Source organism: Callorhinus ursinus, unplaced genomic scaffold (genome assembly GCF_003265705.2).
Source record: "Callorhinus ursinus isolate GAN/ISIS: 27379988/994484 unplaced genomic scaffold, GSC_fseal_2.0 scaffold19, whole genome shotgun sequence".
NCBI lineage: Eukaryota > Metazoa > Chordata > Mammalia > Carnivora > Otariidae > Callorhinus > Callorhinus ursinus.
Window position 1 is genome coordinate 20,186,480 of NW_027397081.1, and position 14,905 is coordinate 20,201,384.

General features: G+C 37.3%; 1 pseudogene; it reads right to left on the bottom strand.

Moving 5' to 3' along the window:
• Positions 1-5,615: 5,615 nt before the first annotated feature.
• On the bottom strand, positions 5,616-6,544 carry LOC112840412 (olfactory receptor 8B3-like; annotated as a pseudogene).
• Between the last annotated feature and the right edge of the window lie 8,361 nt (positions 6,545-14,905).

Below are 14,905 nucleotides of genomic sequence, written 5' to 3' on the forward strand. Positions count from 1 at the left end.
GTCAAAGAAGGGAACCTTCACCTAGTCTTAGGGAATCAGAAAATGCTCCTGAAAAGGTAAGACTAGACGGCAATAGGATAGGGGAAAACAGGAGGTAGTGATTTCAGGCAGAGGAAAGAGTATAGGATAAGGGTCAAAGGTACATCAGCTACAATACCAATTTTCCAAGATGCAAAAGATAATTTTTCACTCTGTACAGTTTAACCCACAGTTACTTATCCAGTACATAGAATTCTATTTAATTTTTATGAGCTACAATTCCAAACTTCAGTATCAATAAACAAGATTCACAATTAATTGGTACAAATACTTATAACTTGAGGTTTCTTTGAAGAGTAGGAAGAATTTTCAAAATTTAAGGACTAATTAAGTGCCCTTTTTTTGGTGACTGGGTATTAGAAGATTCTCGCCTAACTAAATGAAAGAGCAAATGAAGAAAAAACACCACTTAATCACAGCTTGAGTAGACTTTTATTAATTTGGGAAATCAATTCATATATTCAAGACTGATTTCTGTCAAAGTAATGTTAACCTGTTCTCATTTCCTAATCTCAGTATCAGCGAGGAGGGAGCACTTGTTTTTGGCCCTTATTTTATATAATTGTCCCTTTATCTTAGTTTTTCATGTTTTTTTATCTTTATCTCTCTTAGAAGTAACTGCCAAATTGTTCATTTTATCCAACTTTTCATCATCACATTTCACCATCACTTTTATAAATCAAATAAATTATACTGAATTCATGGCAAGTCCAAATAGTGACCTACTTTTAGAAACATAAATCCCACTTAGAGTATGTAAATACCAGACCAAGGGTCATTGATTTATTCACTCTCCACCTTACCTGAGTATAGCAGATTTCTACCTTCAGACTCAGGTCTATCCTTACCTCTAAAAACAATGCTTATCCAGGCAGGAGAGATTATAAAATGCTCTCATCTAATATGCTGGGGCTTAGCACAAAGTTACTGCTGAGTCACCTCTGAACTTGAATTACAATTGTGAAACCTGATTCTGATTCAATCACTATGTTTTGTATTTCCAATGGCTGAGGCAGTCTTTTCTCTATGCCTAAATATTGCCATATTTCTGTATTTTCCAATGGTTTTCATTACAGGTATCAAAAATAATGTCCAAAGAAATTCTTTGGGGAAAGACTATGAAGAAAGTAGACAGAATTCAGATAATGAAGTTATATGACATGGATGATATAGAATGAAAGCTATACCCTCTTTATCACACCACCAACCTAAGCATAATGACACATAACATACTATGAACCCATAAAGTGGGACTGTATATTGACTCCTACTTCCACAGACACTGCTGGAAATTCTTCATGGATTTATAAACGGTCTCTGCCCTGGTCTGGTTTGCATTGTCCTATAAATATTACACTACATATAGTGGTTCTTTTCAATGGCAGCCAATGTATATTCAGAAGGCATCCCAAGAGTTTATTCTCATTTTTTGCTTATGGATTATTTGAGTGTTTGTTTTAAGAGGAGCTCTAAACAAAGTTATGTAATCTTAATCTATTGTGAAATTTAGCTTAAATACATAAAAATTTCTAAAAATTACATTTTGCTAATGATTATAAAATTAAAAGTTTATAACAACCACGCAGATGTAAAAATAAAATACTGCCAGAACACTAGAGCCCCCTCTTCTCCCTACTTGTTAGTAGCTCCGTCTATTCTTCCATTCCCCATCCTGATTTTGTGACAATCATCCTCTGGCTTTTCTTTGCAGTTTCATCACCAAATAGGGCCTCATCGTCATCTGCACCCAGCCCACAGAAGGTCGAGAATAGGGAAAAGGTACACCTTGTCTCTGGGATTGTATCCGTCATGTCTAGAACTCAGTACATGCCACTCCTCACTGCAAGAAGGCAATGTGTGTTCTGGAAGAAGAGATGAACAGCTAGCAATCTCTGCTATTTGGTAGTGCCTACCAAATACCACTGAAGTGAAGATTGAATAAGATAATGAATGTGTGAACTTACTGCTAAACCTGGGACTTAGTGCACACCTAATGATAATGATTATTACAGGCTCTGTGTGCTTCATGTGTTTCCATTTATTGTATGGGCCTGTATTAAATAAGAATATATTCACATTTCTCAATGAGGCAACAGAACTGTCAAATATGACATGTGAAAGATACTTTATGGGCATTTTTCTTATTTGAGTATTTTGTTTTTATTTTATCTTAGCAATGGTTTTACATTGTTCAAGTTTCACTGATTTTTTTAAAATATGGTGAATTCTGTATAATAATAATAATAATAATAACACCCAAGATTTAGAATCAAAACACCCAAGTCTGAGTCTCAGCTGGACCACTTATTAGCTATGATTTGGAACAAGCCATGGACATCTCTGAGCAGTAGTCTCATCATCTGTGAAATGGGAACTGGATTTCCTTCCCAATTTACCTCAGAGTTCTTCCCTGAGGAACACATGGACTGACAGATACAACATGCAGAAAACACTGCAACACCATACTCTTCCTAAGAGCAACTGTAAGACCTTGCACATATCTTTATATCCTAGGTGGGTCTAGTCAACTTTACATCAGAGGGAGACTTCAAACAGCACAGGTAATTCTACCAGCTACCCCACCCACTGAGGAAGATGGGAGTCTCTGCTCACACTGAGTGAGATTTTAGTATTTAAAGGTGCATCCAGGCCCTATATATAAATCAACTACTTCATCTGGTCCCAGACTGAATATACAGTGAAATCTCCCAATGCTAGAGAGAAAAACCAACTATGCCACCCTTAGAGAAAAATATCATGTGTGTGTCCCCAGTGTGGACATTTGTTGACATAATCACATTTCCAAGTAATGTTGCTAACTAAATAAGATCAATCTTAGACTCTAACCACACAGAGGCTGTAACCCTACTATGTTGCATTACGAAAATCTACCTTTATATCAGTCTGTCACACTGCCCTTTTTGTTTGTCATATAGAGTACACACAACAAGCCAACAAAACACCTAAGCTAAATTTCAGAATACTTAAATATTGAGTGGAGATAGGAAAATGGTAAATAATGAATATTATTAAAGGTATTTTAGAAAATACACTACACTTTGATAAATCATATTGAGGATCTTTAAAGTGACATTTTTATGCTTTAAAAAAAAAATCCACATTCTTTCCAGTAAAGACATTGCCATGACTTGGTTTATTCGCCAAATGTTTCCTTCAAGTTGTCATTTCTCTCCCAGTTGCAATTTAAAGTTTTGTACCTTAAAATCCATGTGGGAGTAGCATATGGAAGCCAAAAAAAATCTAGAAGTGATTTAGTTGTTCCCAAGTCCTCCAGCTCTGTGAGTTTATGTTTTTAAATATCAAATGACTTGCACTTTTATCCTATCCAGAGAAATCCTGTGATCTCCATAATATTTCTGGGGCCTTCCAGAAAGGAAAAGAGAGTCATAGTAAGGGCTTTCATTATCCTTCATTTTACTTTGTAAATTCCTTCCTCCTAACTTGAATTCCAATTACCCTTCACTATTTTATCTCCTGAAGATGATGCCCTCTCTCTCCCTAGTGCCAAATGTGGTTACAGCTTCCCTGCCTTCATTCTGCAAAACACTACTGATGTAGTCACTGTGTGCTATAATTTTATCTTAGATATGGACAGTGGAATGCATTCACAGTACGGCACAGAAATGATACAATTTCAGAATGCGGTTTGTAACACCCGTGACCATCCCCATAGAGGGACCTCTTACTTACCGGTCAAATGTCTTCTTGAATCCTGGCCTAACAAGACATTTTTGTGCCCCTTTCTCTCCCATGCCCTGATCTCTCTGAAATACAAAAACTTACAAATATTCCAAATTCAGTTTTTTAAAAAATGTTTATTCTATACTGTATTGTGTACAAAGTACCTTACTCTGTAGTACTTTGGTGCCAGATTTTTGATGTAACCAAATTCAGTGGCTTAATTTTGCAGATAAGTAATCTTTTTGTTTTAACCAATCATCTCCCCAATATACTAGCCCAAAGGGCCCTCTCTTTCCCAACAAAAAGAAGGAACAACCTGTTTTCCTAAACAAAAAGCAAAAATGTAATACCCAGCATGAGAGAAATTCATGTTCATCCTGGAACAAAACAGAATCAATCTTCAAACTAGAAATGTCTTCCCATAGCCCTTGTTTATTGAAACAAAAATAATAAAGAAGCAGCCAAGCATACCACAAAGAGCAGTAGAGTTGAAATCAGAAGACAAGAGGATACTCTAGACCCTGTCTTTGTGCAGCTGTGTGATTTTGGGTGACTCATTAGCTATTCTGAGGTTCACTTTCCCATCCATAGAGTAAATATGTTTTGTTGATCAGTTATGTGCTACTTTGTATAAAAATAAAAACAAACAAGGAAAACCAACCCTTTGCCAAAGAAGCCTGCTGCAAAATGTTTACAGATACAAAATAGATTAAAAATAATAGTCTTTATGGAAACTTCAATTTCTGCCATTTAAAAAAAGACATATTCTTTTGTCTTTTGGGTGGCTCAGTTAAGCATCCAACTCTTGGTTTTGGCTCAGGTTGTGATATCAGGGTCATGATCTCAGGGTCAGGAGATTAGCCTCTGTGCTCAGCACAGAATTTTCTTGGGATTCTCTCTCTCTCTCTCTCTCTCTCTCTCTCTCTCTCTGCCCTGCCCCCTCTAAAGCAAATAAATAAATCTTTCAAAAAAAAAAGACATAGTCTTGCCAATCAGAGAAAAGAAACAGGAGTATACACACACTATCACACTACCTGATTTGTGCTTCTAATAGCAAATGGCAGATAAGAACAACCCCAATGGTACAGTGTCACTCTGTTGTTGCTCAATTCAATAATTTGGAGACCATTCATCTTTTTCCAGTGGAAAAAAAGAAGTTCAAAATTAAAAAATTTTAAAACTCAGATAATACATTCCTGTTGCTAAACAGGAAAAAAGTGAAGACATTGTGCAAATTATAAAAACAAAAAACAAAAAACCTAGCTATAAAGACTGGAAGTAAATTACAGAGAGAAGACTCATGTTCAGGAAAAAATAGGCAAAGAAGATTACCACTGAAAATATTTTCATTAAACACATAAAAGCTCCTTCTTAATTCTTAATCTCAGGAAACAAACTGAGGGTTGCTGGAGTGGGTGTGGGTGGGAGGGACGGGGTGGCTGGGTGATAGACATTGGGGAGGGTATGTGCTATGGTGAGCGCTGTGAATTGTGCAAGACTGTTGAATCACAGATCTGTACCTCTGAAAAAAATAATGCAATATATGTTAAGAAAAGAAAAAGGAGAAGAAGGTAGCAGGAGGGAAAGAATGAAGGGGGGGAAATTGGAGGGGGAGATGAACCATGAGAGATGACGGACTCTGAAAAACAAACTGAGGTTTCTAGAGGGGCGGGAGGTGGGGGAATGGGTTAGCCTGGTGATGGGTATTAAAGAGGGCACGTTCTGTGTGGAGGACTGGGTGTTATGCACAAACAATGAACCATGGAACATTACATCACAAACTAATGATGTAATGTATGGTGATTAACATAACAATAAAAATTTTTTTAAAAAGCTCCCTCTTGTGTACCTGCACAGAGAGACACTGTTTCTGATTAAAACTGTCTCCTACTCAGAATATTCCTCAGGGCAAGTTTAACATCTTTGTTTCTCAAGCTGTAAATGAAAGGGTTCATCAAGGGAACTGTGTTGGTGTAAAAGATAGAAGAGATTTTCCCCTCATCCATAGACCCAGCAGGAGAAGGCTTAAGATACATAAATGCACATGATCCAAAGAAGAGAGAAACAGCAACTATGTGAGAACTGCAGGTGCTGAAGGCTTTGGACCTGCCCTCCATGGAGCTGATGTGCAGGATGCTGGAGAGGATGAAACCATAAGAGACAAAGACGGTGACACTGGGCACAATCACATTGATGCCTGCCACAATGAAAACCACCAGCTTGTTCATGTAGGTGCTGGTGCAGGAGAGGCGGAGCGGAGGGAGAATGTCACACAAATAATGGTTGATGGTGTTTGCATCACAGAAGGTCAGCCTCAGCACGCATCCTGTGTGAGCCATAGCACCTGAAAATGCCATCAAATATGAACCAAACATAAGGCTGGAACACACTTTAGGGGATATGACAACATTATACAAAAGTAGGTTACAGATGGCCACATAGCGATCATAGGCCATTGACGTCAGCACATAGCATTCAGAAATAGCAAAAAAACAAAAAAAGTAAAGCTGGGTCATGCACCCCCTGTAAGAGATAATATTCTTCCTTGATATGAAGTTAGCATTTTGGGTGTAAACACAGAAGAATAGCATAGGTCTATGAAGGACAAATTGAAGAGGAAAAAGTACATGGGGGTGTGGAGGTGTGAATTCAGCCCAGTTAGATTTATCAAGCACAAATTTCCCAACACAGTGACCACATACCTGACTAGAAACATACAGAAGAGGGGGAGCTGGAGATCTGGAAGTTCTGTTAGTCCTGCCAGAATGAATTCAGTCACAAAAGAAACATTTCCAGGAGCCATTCTTCTCTAAAGGGATCTGTGAGCACAGAAGATAACAGTTACACAAAGAAAAACCCAGCTTTTTCCACCATATCTCCTCTCCCAAGTGCAATGTATGCATGGGGCAGGTCTGAGACTAGCCCAACCTGGACCCATAGACTCCTTTACCATTATCATAATACTGAGTGGCTCAGACTTCCCCTTAGTAGTCTCTATAAGCTAAGTAACAAAGAACTTCAAAACTTAGCCTATAGAGTGAAGAGAAATGCTGCCAAATGTAAACATAACTGTTGGAAAAACCAAAAGATAAGGGAGAAGTTTGCACCAGGACACAATTATCCTTCTTTCCTCAATCATTTTCATTCACTTGAGCCCTCTCTTCACCAGTAATATTGGAAGCTGAGACCTGGAGCTGGCTTCTAATGCAGATTGGACTTGGTGTGGTAGAAACCAAGTAGACTGTTTCTAATCCAAAACTAAGGGACGAGTCTACAAGAAGTTACTGCCCCATGTCACAGAGTAAAAGCCACAAATCTGGAGTAGCAAGAATTTTGCCCATGGAGAGGGAACTTACTGACTGACAGAATGCATTCTTTGACCACCCCCTACAACATCTCTAAACATTCCCTGCTCTTGACAGATTTTTCTGCCAATTTCACTTGAGCCTCAGAACTGCAAAACTGGGAGGGAAAGTGGCATGTCTTAGATTTTCAGACTTCCATCTCATAAAAGGAAAACATGAATAAAAATGAAATTCACAAGTTCAGGGGCACCTGGTGTCTCAGTCATTAAATGTCTGCCTTCTGCTCAGGTCATGATCCCAGGGTCCTGGGATTGAGCCCAGATCAGGCTTCCTGCTCGGCAGGAAGCCTGCTTCTCCCTCTCCCACTCCCTCTGCTTCTGTTCCCTCTCTTGGTGTCTCTCTCTCTGTCTGTCAAATAAATAAATAAAATCTTAAAAAAAAAAACCAAGAAATTCACCCACCTTACGCCAGAAAACACTGGTGCTTCCTTATCATTGTTATTACCCCATTGTCATGGAAGGGCAATTTCAGACTCTGAGGATTTGGTTTCTTTAACTCAAAGAGAATGCAGCCCACACTAAATTGCTGAGATGACCTGAAAATCTTTTAGAACTATGGATCATAATTTCTGATCATGGCTTTTAGTTTCCTCAAACAGCAGACAGAAAGTCTTTATTATTATCATTTTTGCCACTTGGTAAGTCACAGAAGATTTAATGTGGGTGTAATTATATAATAGACTCAGTTGTAAACAAGGCAGAACTTGCTCAGTGTCTTCCCCAAGGAAAATTTCTAAGTGTAATCGGAAACTGTGGGGATTCTATAAACACCCTGGACCATAATCTGTCTTTAGTCCTTAAGGGACTCAATAATTTGCTCAAGTTTTCCCTTCACTGTAGGGATCATACCTCCCCTTAAGGAAAAGCCAAAAATAAACTCCCATTTCCCGTGCAAGATGGTGGAAGAGGAAGCCTTAATCTCTACTTTTCTACATGACACATTGATTCAAAAACAATTTGTGTACAGATTCCCTTTGTAAGAAATCTAGAAACTAGCTAAGAAGGTCCCGCACCCAGTTCATGCATGAAACCAGACATATTGAAGCTGTTAGGGAAATTCAAGATACCTCTTGTCATCATACCTCTCTTAGCATAGCACGTGTGATTGGGACAAAATTCCCCAGTTCCTAGCTACTTCCTGGAAAAGGAAAGTGGTGTAGCATACATCTAAAGCCTCGAGGTTTTTTTTAAGATTTTTATTTATTTATTTGAGAGAGAGAGAGAGAGAGATCATGAGCAGGGGGAGTGGTAGACCGAAGGAGAGGGAAAGCAGGCTTCCTGCCAAGCAGGGAGCCTGATGTGGGGCTTGATCCCAGGACCTTGAACAACTGAGCTACCCAGGCACTCCCAAAGCCTCAAGCTTTTTAGGAGGTATCCATAAGACTAGCTTTTGTACATTATGTCTCAGAAAGGTGAGAGGACATGGAACATGGCATAATTTAGCTGCACAAGGTGAGAGAGAACAGAGACAGCAGTTTGGGTTGGAACTCACAATAGCCACCTACCCACCACACACACACCCCACTGACTCAGCACAGAGCTAGCAGTAGCAAACTCTTTTCCTCCAATCATGTATCTGATGACCCAACTTATTACTGAGGAATTGGCTTCAGTCTTGCTTGTTTTAGGGTGCCAATGGGACATGACATACTCCAGAAGCCATGGAGAAAAAGAACAAGAAAAGTAGGATGGAATGACAAGAAAAGTAACAGGCTCCCACCATCTGGCCGGGCTTATTGTGTGGATCTTCTCTAGTACAAGGCTAATCCATGAAGATTAGGACAAGTGGACATTTTGTCTACTGTCCAGACACAAGCCCAGAGAGTCTAAATATTTCCTAAAAGGAACAACAAAGATCTCCACAAACTGTCCCTAATGAAATGGAAATATATCATTTACCTGACATAGAATTCAAAATAGCTGCCATAATAATGCTCACTGCAGTTAGAGAACAATACATGAAAAAAGTGAGACTATCAAACAAAAGACAGAGACCTCTAACAAATGCCAAGCAGAAATCATGTAGATGAAGAACAGAATAACCGAGCTGGAAAAATTACTGGAGGGTTAAAATAGCAGACTAGATCACACAAAAGAAAGGATCATAGAATTTTTAAAAAGTCATTTGAAATTCATCAAAGTAGCAAAAACAAAAAAAGAATGAAAAATAGTAAAAGAAATTAAGAGAATTATTGGACAATTACAGATGGGCCCATATATGCATTATAGGGATCCCAAAAGAAGAGGTGGGAAATGAACTGAAAGATTTCTCAAAGGAAAAATGGCTTAAGAATACCCAAATCTGTGGAAGGAAATGAACATCCAGATCCAGGAAACAAAAACGATCTCCCCCACCAAAAAAAAAAAAAAAAAAAAAAAGATGACTTCAAAGAAATCCACAATAGGACACATTATAATCAAATTACTGAAAAGTCAAAGATAAAGAGAATTTTGAAAGCAGCAAGAGAAATGCAACTTATCCCATACAATGAAACCCCGATAAGAATGTCAATGGATTTTTCAGCAGATTTCAGTGATTTTAGCAGATATCTTGTAGGTCAGAAGGCAGTGGAATGATCTATTCAATGTACTGAAAGAAAAAAAGGGTCAACCAAGATACTATAAATAGCAAAAGTATCTTTCCAAAAGGAGGAAAGTGAACATTTTTTCTCACATGAACTAAAGCTGAAAAAGTTCATCACTACTAAACCTGCCTCATAAGAAATGTTTAAAAGAAATGACACTAAATAACATCACATTAGCTTAAGAAAGTCTAAAACAAATTGATAAAGGTAAACACATAGAATGGTACAGAATATTGTCTTAGAAAAATGGTAGGTACATTTCTTTCAATTTTGTTACAAAAGTTAAAAGACAAAGTATTAAAAAGTAGCTATAACAAAATCTTAGTAGACACAAAATGCATGTATGCATTCAATAAAGCCTTTTTAAATGATAAAGGCAAGATGTCAGAAATATTTCTTTAAATCAATAAATCTGGAAGAAAAAGAATAATGTATTTGAGTATAGGACCAAGTAGGAAAATATGTAGGGTGTGTTCTAGGCTTACACACATATACTAAGAAGGTATCTATACTAAGAAGGAAATCTATTATGAACACCTACATTAAAAAAGAAGAGAGACTCAAATCAACCTACCTTTATACCTCAAGGAACTAGAAAGAAAAGAACAAATTAAACAGAAATACATCAAATAGAAAATAGAAAATAATAGTAAAATCACTGAAAATAATAGCTGTTTTAAAAGATAAAATTGGTAAGCCCTTAGCAAGTCTAAATAAGAAAAAAGAGAAAAGACTCAAATAGGTAAAATCAGAAATGAAAGAGAAGACAATACAACTGATGCCACAGAAAGAAAAAGGATCATAAAATTATATGAACATTTATACACCAAAAAGTGGATAATCTAGATGAAATAAATTCCTAAAAACATACAACCTGCCAAAAATGAATCATAAATACATAAAAATTCTGAACAGAACCGTAACTGGTATTGTGATTAAATCAATAATCTAAAACCTCCCAACAAAGAAAATCCAAGCTTCAAGCATAAATTCTACCAAATATTTAAAGGAGAATTAACACCAGTCCTTCTCAACTCTCCTATAAAACTAAAGAACACGGTAGATTTTCAAATCCATTGTATGAGGCCAGCATTACCCTGATAAAAAAATCCAGACAAAAACACTAAAAGGAAAGTAAATTAGAAGCTCATATCCCTAATGAATTCTGAACTCTTTTTCATCTGAAGAATACATAAACATATATTTACATACACACTTATATTTAGTAGGGGAGAAGGGTAAAAGGGCATCATTCTTTACTTATATAGAGGGGATTCTAGTAGTAGTAAAAAAGCAATCAGACCCTGAATTTCTCCCAATGTGTAAACTGCTCAAAGTAAAATATGGCTCCAAACACAGAACAATGACTTGTGCCTACAACAATTATGGACTTTTATTTTAATTTTTTATTTAAATTCAACTTAGTTAACACATACTGTATTATTATTTTCAGGGGTAGAATTTAGTGATTCATCAGTTGCATATACACCCAGTGCTCATTACATCAAGTGCCTTCCTTAATGCCAACTCTAAAGGGAGAAAGATGGAAAAAAACCACTTAGGCATGTATTAATCTCTTTGCGCTGCTATAACAAATCCATGGATTGATGGCTCATAGAGAAATTTATTTCTCATCGTTCTGAAGTCTGGGAAGTCCAAGACCTAGGCACCAGGAGACTTCATCTCTGGTGAGGTCTCTCTTCCTGGTTCATAGACTGCTTCACTTCTTCTCACATGAACAAGAAAAAAGGGAACTCTCTGATATCTCTTTTATGAGGGCACTGATCCCATTCATGAAGGCTCCACCCTCATGACCTAATCAACTACCAGAGTTCTCACATCCTAATACCATCACACTAAGGATTAAGTTTCAACATAGGAATCTGGGGATGCCACAAACATTCAGCTGATAGAAGATAGCAGACTTTAAAGGTCTTTCTTCATTCTTTATATCTAATATCTAAGATCTCTATCTAAGATCCGTGTTTAGGATCTTTCCAACATACCACATATGATTTTGAAACTTCTATTCTCACAAAATTATGTTAAAAAGGAGGGGGGTGGGATTCAAGATGCAACATTTTGGAAAAGGATCCAAGGTAAAGAGTAGATTATTAACTATATGAAATGAGGTTAGAAATCCTGCTAGAAAACTCCACTACTGCATGTGGTATTTAAAAAGACACACTAGGCTTCCTTCATGGGCATCCTTATATAAAAACCAAAGCTCCCCATCTTGAAGAAAGTATAACTATAAAACTGCAAGTGGAAGTTATGATTAAGAGCTGCCTACCTTGACTTTATTTTTCTCTTGGAACCTGAGTAAAAATGAGGAAGCAGAAAAAGGATCTGCCAATCCATGACTTGTGTGACAAGTGCATTTAATTCCCATCCCCTGCTCAAAAATAAGTGGTCATGATTAAGAGCTACTCTTTCCTGTACTCAAATCTTGTCATAAAATGAAATTTCTGGGCACCTGGGTGGCTCAAATGTTAAGCGTCTGCCTTCGGCTCAGGTCATGATCTCAGGGTCTTGGGATCGAGCCCCACATCGGGCTCCCTGCTCAGCAGGGAGCCTGCTTCTTCCTCTCCCACTCCCCCTGGTTGTGTTCCCTTTTTCGCTGTCTCTCTCTCTGTCAAATAAATAAATAAAATATTTGAAAAATAAATTAAAATTAATTAATTAATTAATTAAATGAAATGAAATTTCTGAGATCAAAAGTATAAAAATCCTGGGTGTAAAGCAAATGAACAATTGCATTTCTGGACAACAGTAGAACTCAGGAATGTGTCCTAGCAAATCCCACAATGTGACAGTACATGTATTATTCAAAGAGAAGTGCAGCAATATGAGATTTGCCCTGTTTTGGGTATCAACTGTCCTATCAATTCACTCCTAGGAAAAATGTGTTGCCTCTGAGATTTTCTAATTCATAAATTTTCCACACAATTTAGAATATAACTCATAGTAAAAGAGAGAAGGACCACTTGGGTTTTCAGGGGAAAGCTTCTTACAATTACAACTGTTCTAAAAATAAGAATTTTCTTCTGTATCAAAACTGTAACAGTGTGAAATTTAATGTTTTACTTCTCCTTATGAATTAAGGTATAGAGTTAGGTGGTCCAAGGAGGTCCTTATCAATTGGAAATTAATGTTTCAGTGATAATCTAAGTAAACAGCTCCCTCTGATGGGGACTTTTGTCTTAGACAACATTTGAATCAATTTAAAAAGAAAAAATTCTTGTAAGGAATATCCCAAGGTTTTAGGAATATTTATTTTCTTTTCTCTTTCCAAGTTTTTATTTAATTTCCAATAGGTTAACATACAGTGTAAATTTAGTCTCAGGTGTAGAATTTAGCGATTCAACACTTCCATAGGACACCTGTTGCTCATCGCAACAAGTGCATTCCTTAAACCCCACCACCTATTTAACCCATTTCCCCACCCACCTCCCCTCTGATAACCATCAATTTGTTCTCTATAGTTAAGAGTCTGTTTCTTGGTTTTCGCGCTTCCCCCGCCCATGTCCATTTGTTTTGTTTCTTAAATTCCACATATGATTGAATATTTTTTTAAAAGTCAAATTAAGATCCTTGATATATGTAAGTTTGTCTCACTTTTAAAAATGCAAAAAAATACTGTACATTTTAATATGCTTGAAGAAAAATTTGTTAATTATTTTGCATTCTCCTTTCGCTTACCCTTATGTCAATGTGAGAAGCATTTGAATTCTTTTTCTTCCAGATTTTTTTAGATATAATTGACATATAACACTGTGTAGCTTTAAGTGTACATGTTTATTTGATAAACATATATGGCCATATGATTACTACAGCAGTATTAGCTAACACCTCCATCAAGTTACGTCATTACCATTTCTTTTTTGTGGTGAGAACTTTTAAGACCTACTCTCTTAGTAAATTCCAAGTATGTGGGTGGAATATTATGCAGCCATCAAAAGGAATGAAATCTTGACATTTGGAACGACGTGGATGGAACTGGAGGGTATTATGCTGAGCGAAATAAGTCAATCAGACAAAGACATGTATCATATGACCTCACTGATATGAGGAATTCTTAATCTCAGGAAACAAACTGAGGGTTGCTGGAGTGGTGGGGGGTGGGAGGGATGGGGTGGCTGGTGATAGACATTGGGGAGGGTATGTGCTATGGTGAGTGCTGTGAATTGTGCAAGACTGTTGAATCACAGATCTGTACCTCTGAAACAAATAATGCAATACATGTTAAGAAAAAAAAGGAAGATAGCAGGAGGGGAAGAATGAAGGGGGGTAAATCGGAGGGGGAGACAAACCATGAGAGATGATGGACTCTGAGAAACAAACTGAGGGTTCTAGAGCGGAGGGGGTGGGGGGATGGGTTAGCCTGGTGATGGGTATTAAGGAGGGCACATTCTGCGTGGAGCACTGGGTGTTATGCACAAACAATGAATCATGGAACACTACATCAAGAACTAATGATGTACTGTATGGTGATTAACATAACATAATAATAATTTAAAAATCCCCCTAAAAAATTCCAAGTATGTGGTATACATATACAATGGAATATTATTCAGCCATGAGAAAGAATGAAATTCTGCCATTTGCAACACCATAGATGGTCCTAGAGGACTTGCTAAATGAAATAAACCAAGCAGAGAAAGACAAATACTGTATGTTATCACTTGTATGTGGAATCTAAAAAAGCCAGACTCAAAGAAACAGAGAGTAGAGAGGTGGTTACCAGGTGCTGGGGAGAGGCAGAATTGGGATGATGTTCATCAGGTAGTACAAACTTGCCACGAGAAGATGAATGAGTTCTGGACATCTAACACACACAGCACTGTTCAAAGACTAGTTAGTTCAAGGAGAGAAAAATTTTAAGGCTGTTCCTTTTTCCTTCCTACCAACAGTCTTATGGCTCTGTGTAATCAAAATTCATCAATATCGTAGCTTGAAAACATTTTAATACCACCACCACCCCTTTGTTTCTAACTGCTAACCAAGTGGAATAAAAAGGCTTAAATGCAACTGTGGTAAAGAACTCGTACAAGTGACATGTGAAAAGAAAACAAAGAGCTAGAGTATAGAGATAAATTGACTGCATTTAAATTCATGACAGGTGCATATATATGACTCATTTATTTCAATGAAGAGAATGCAAAAATAACCCTCACATTGATAGTCACTTGATTTTCAACATGGATGCCAAGAT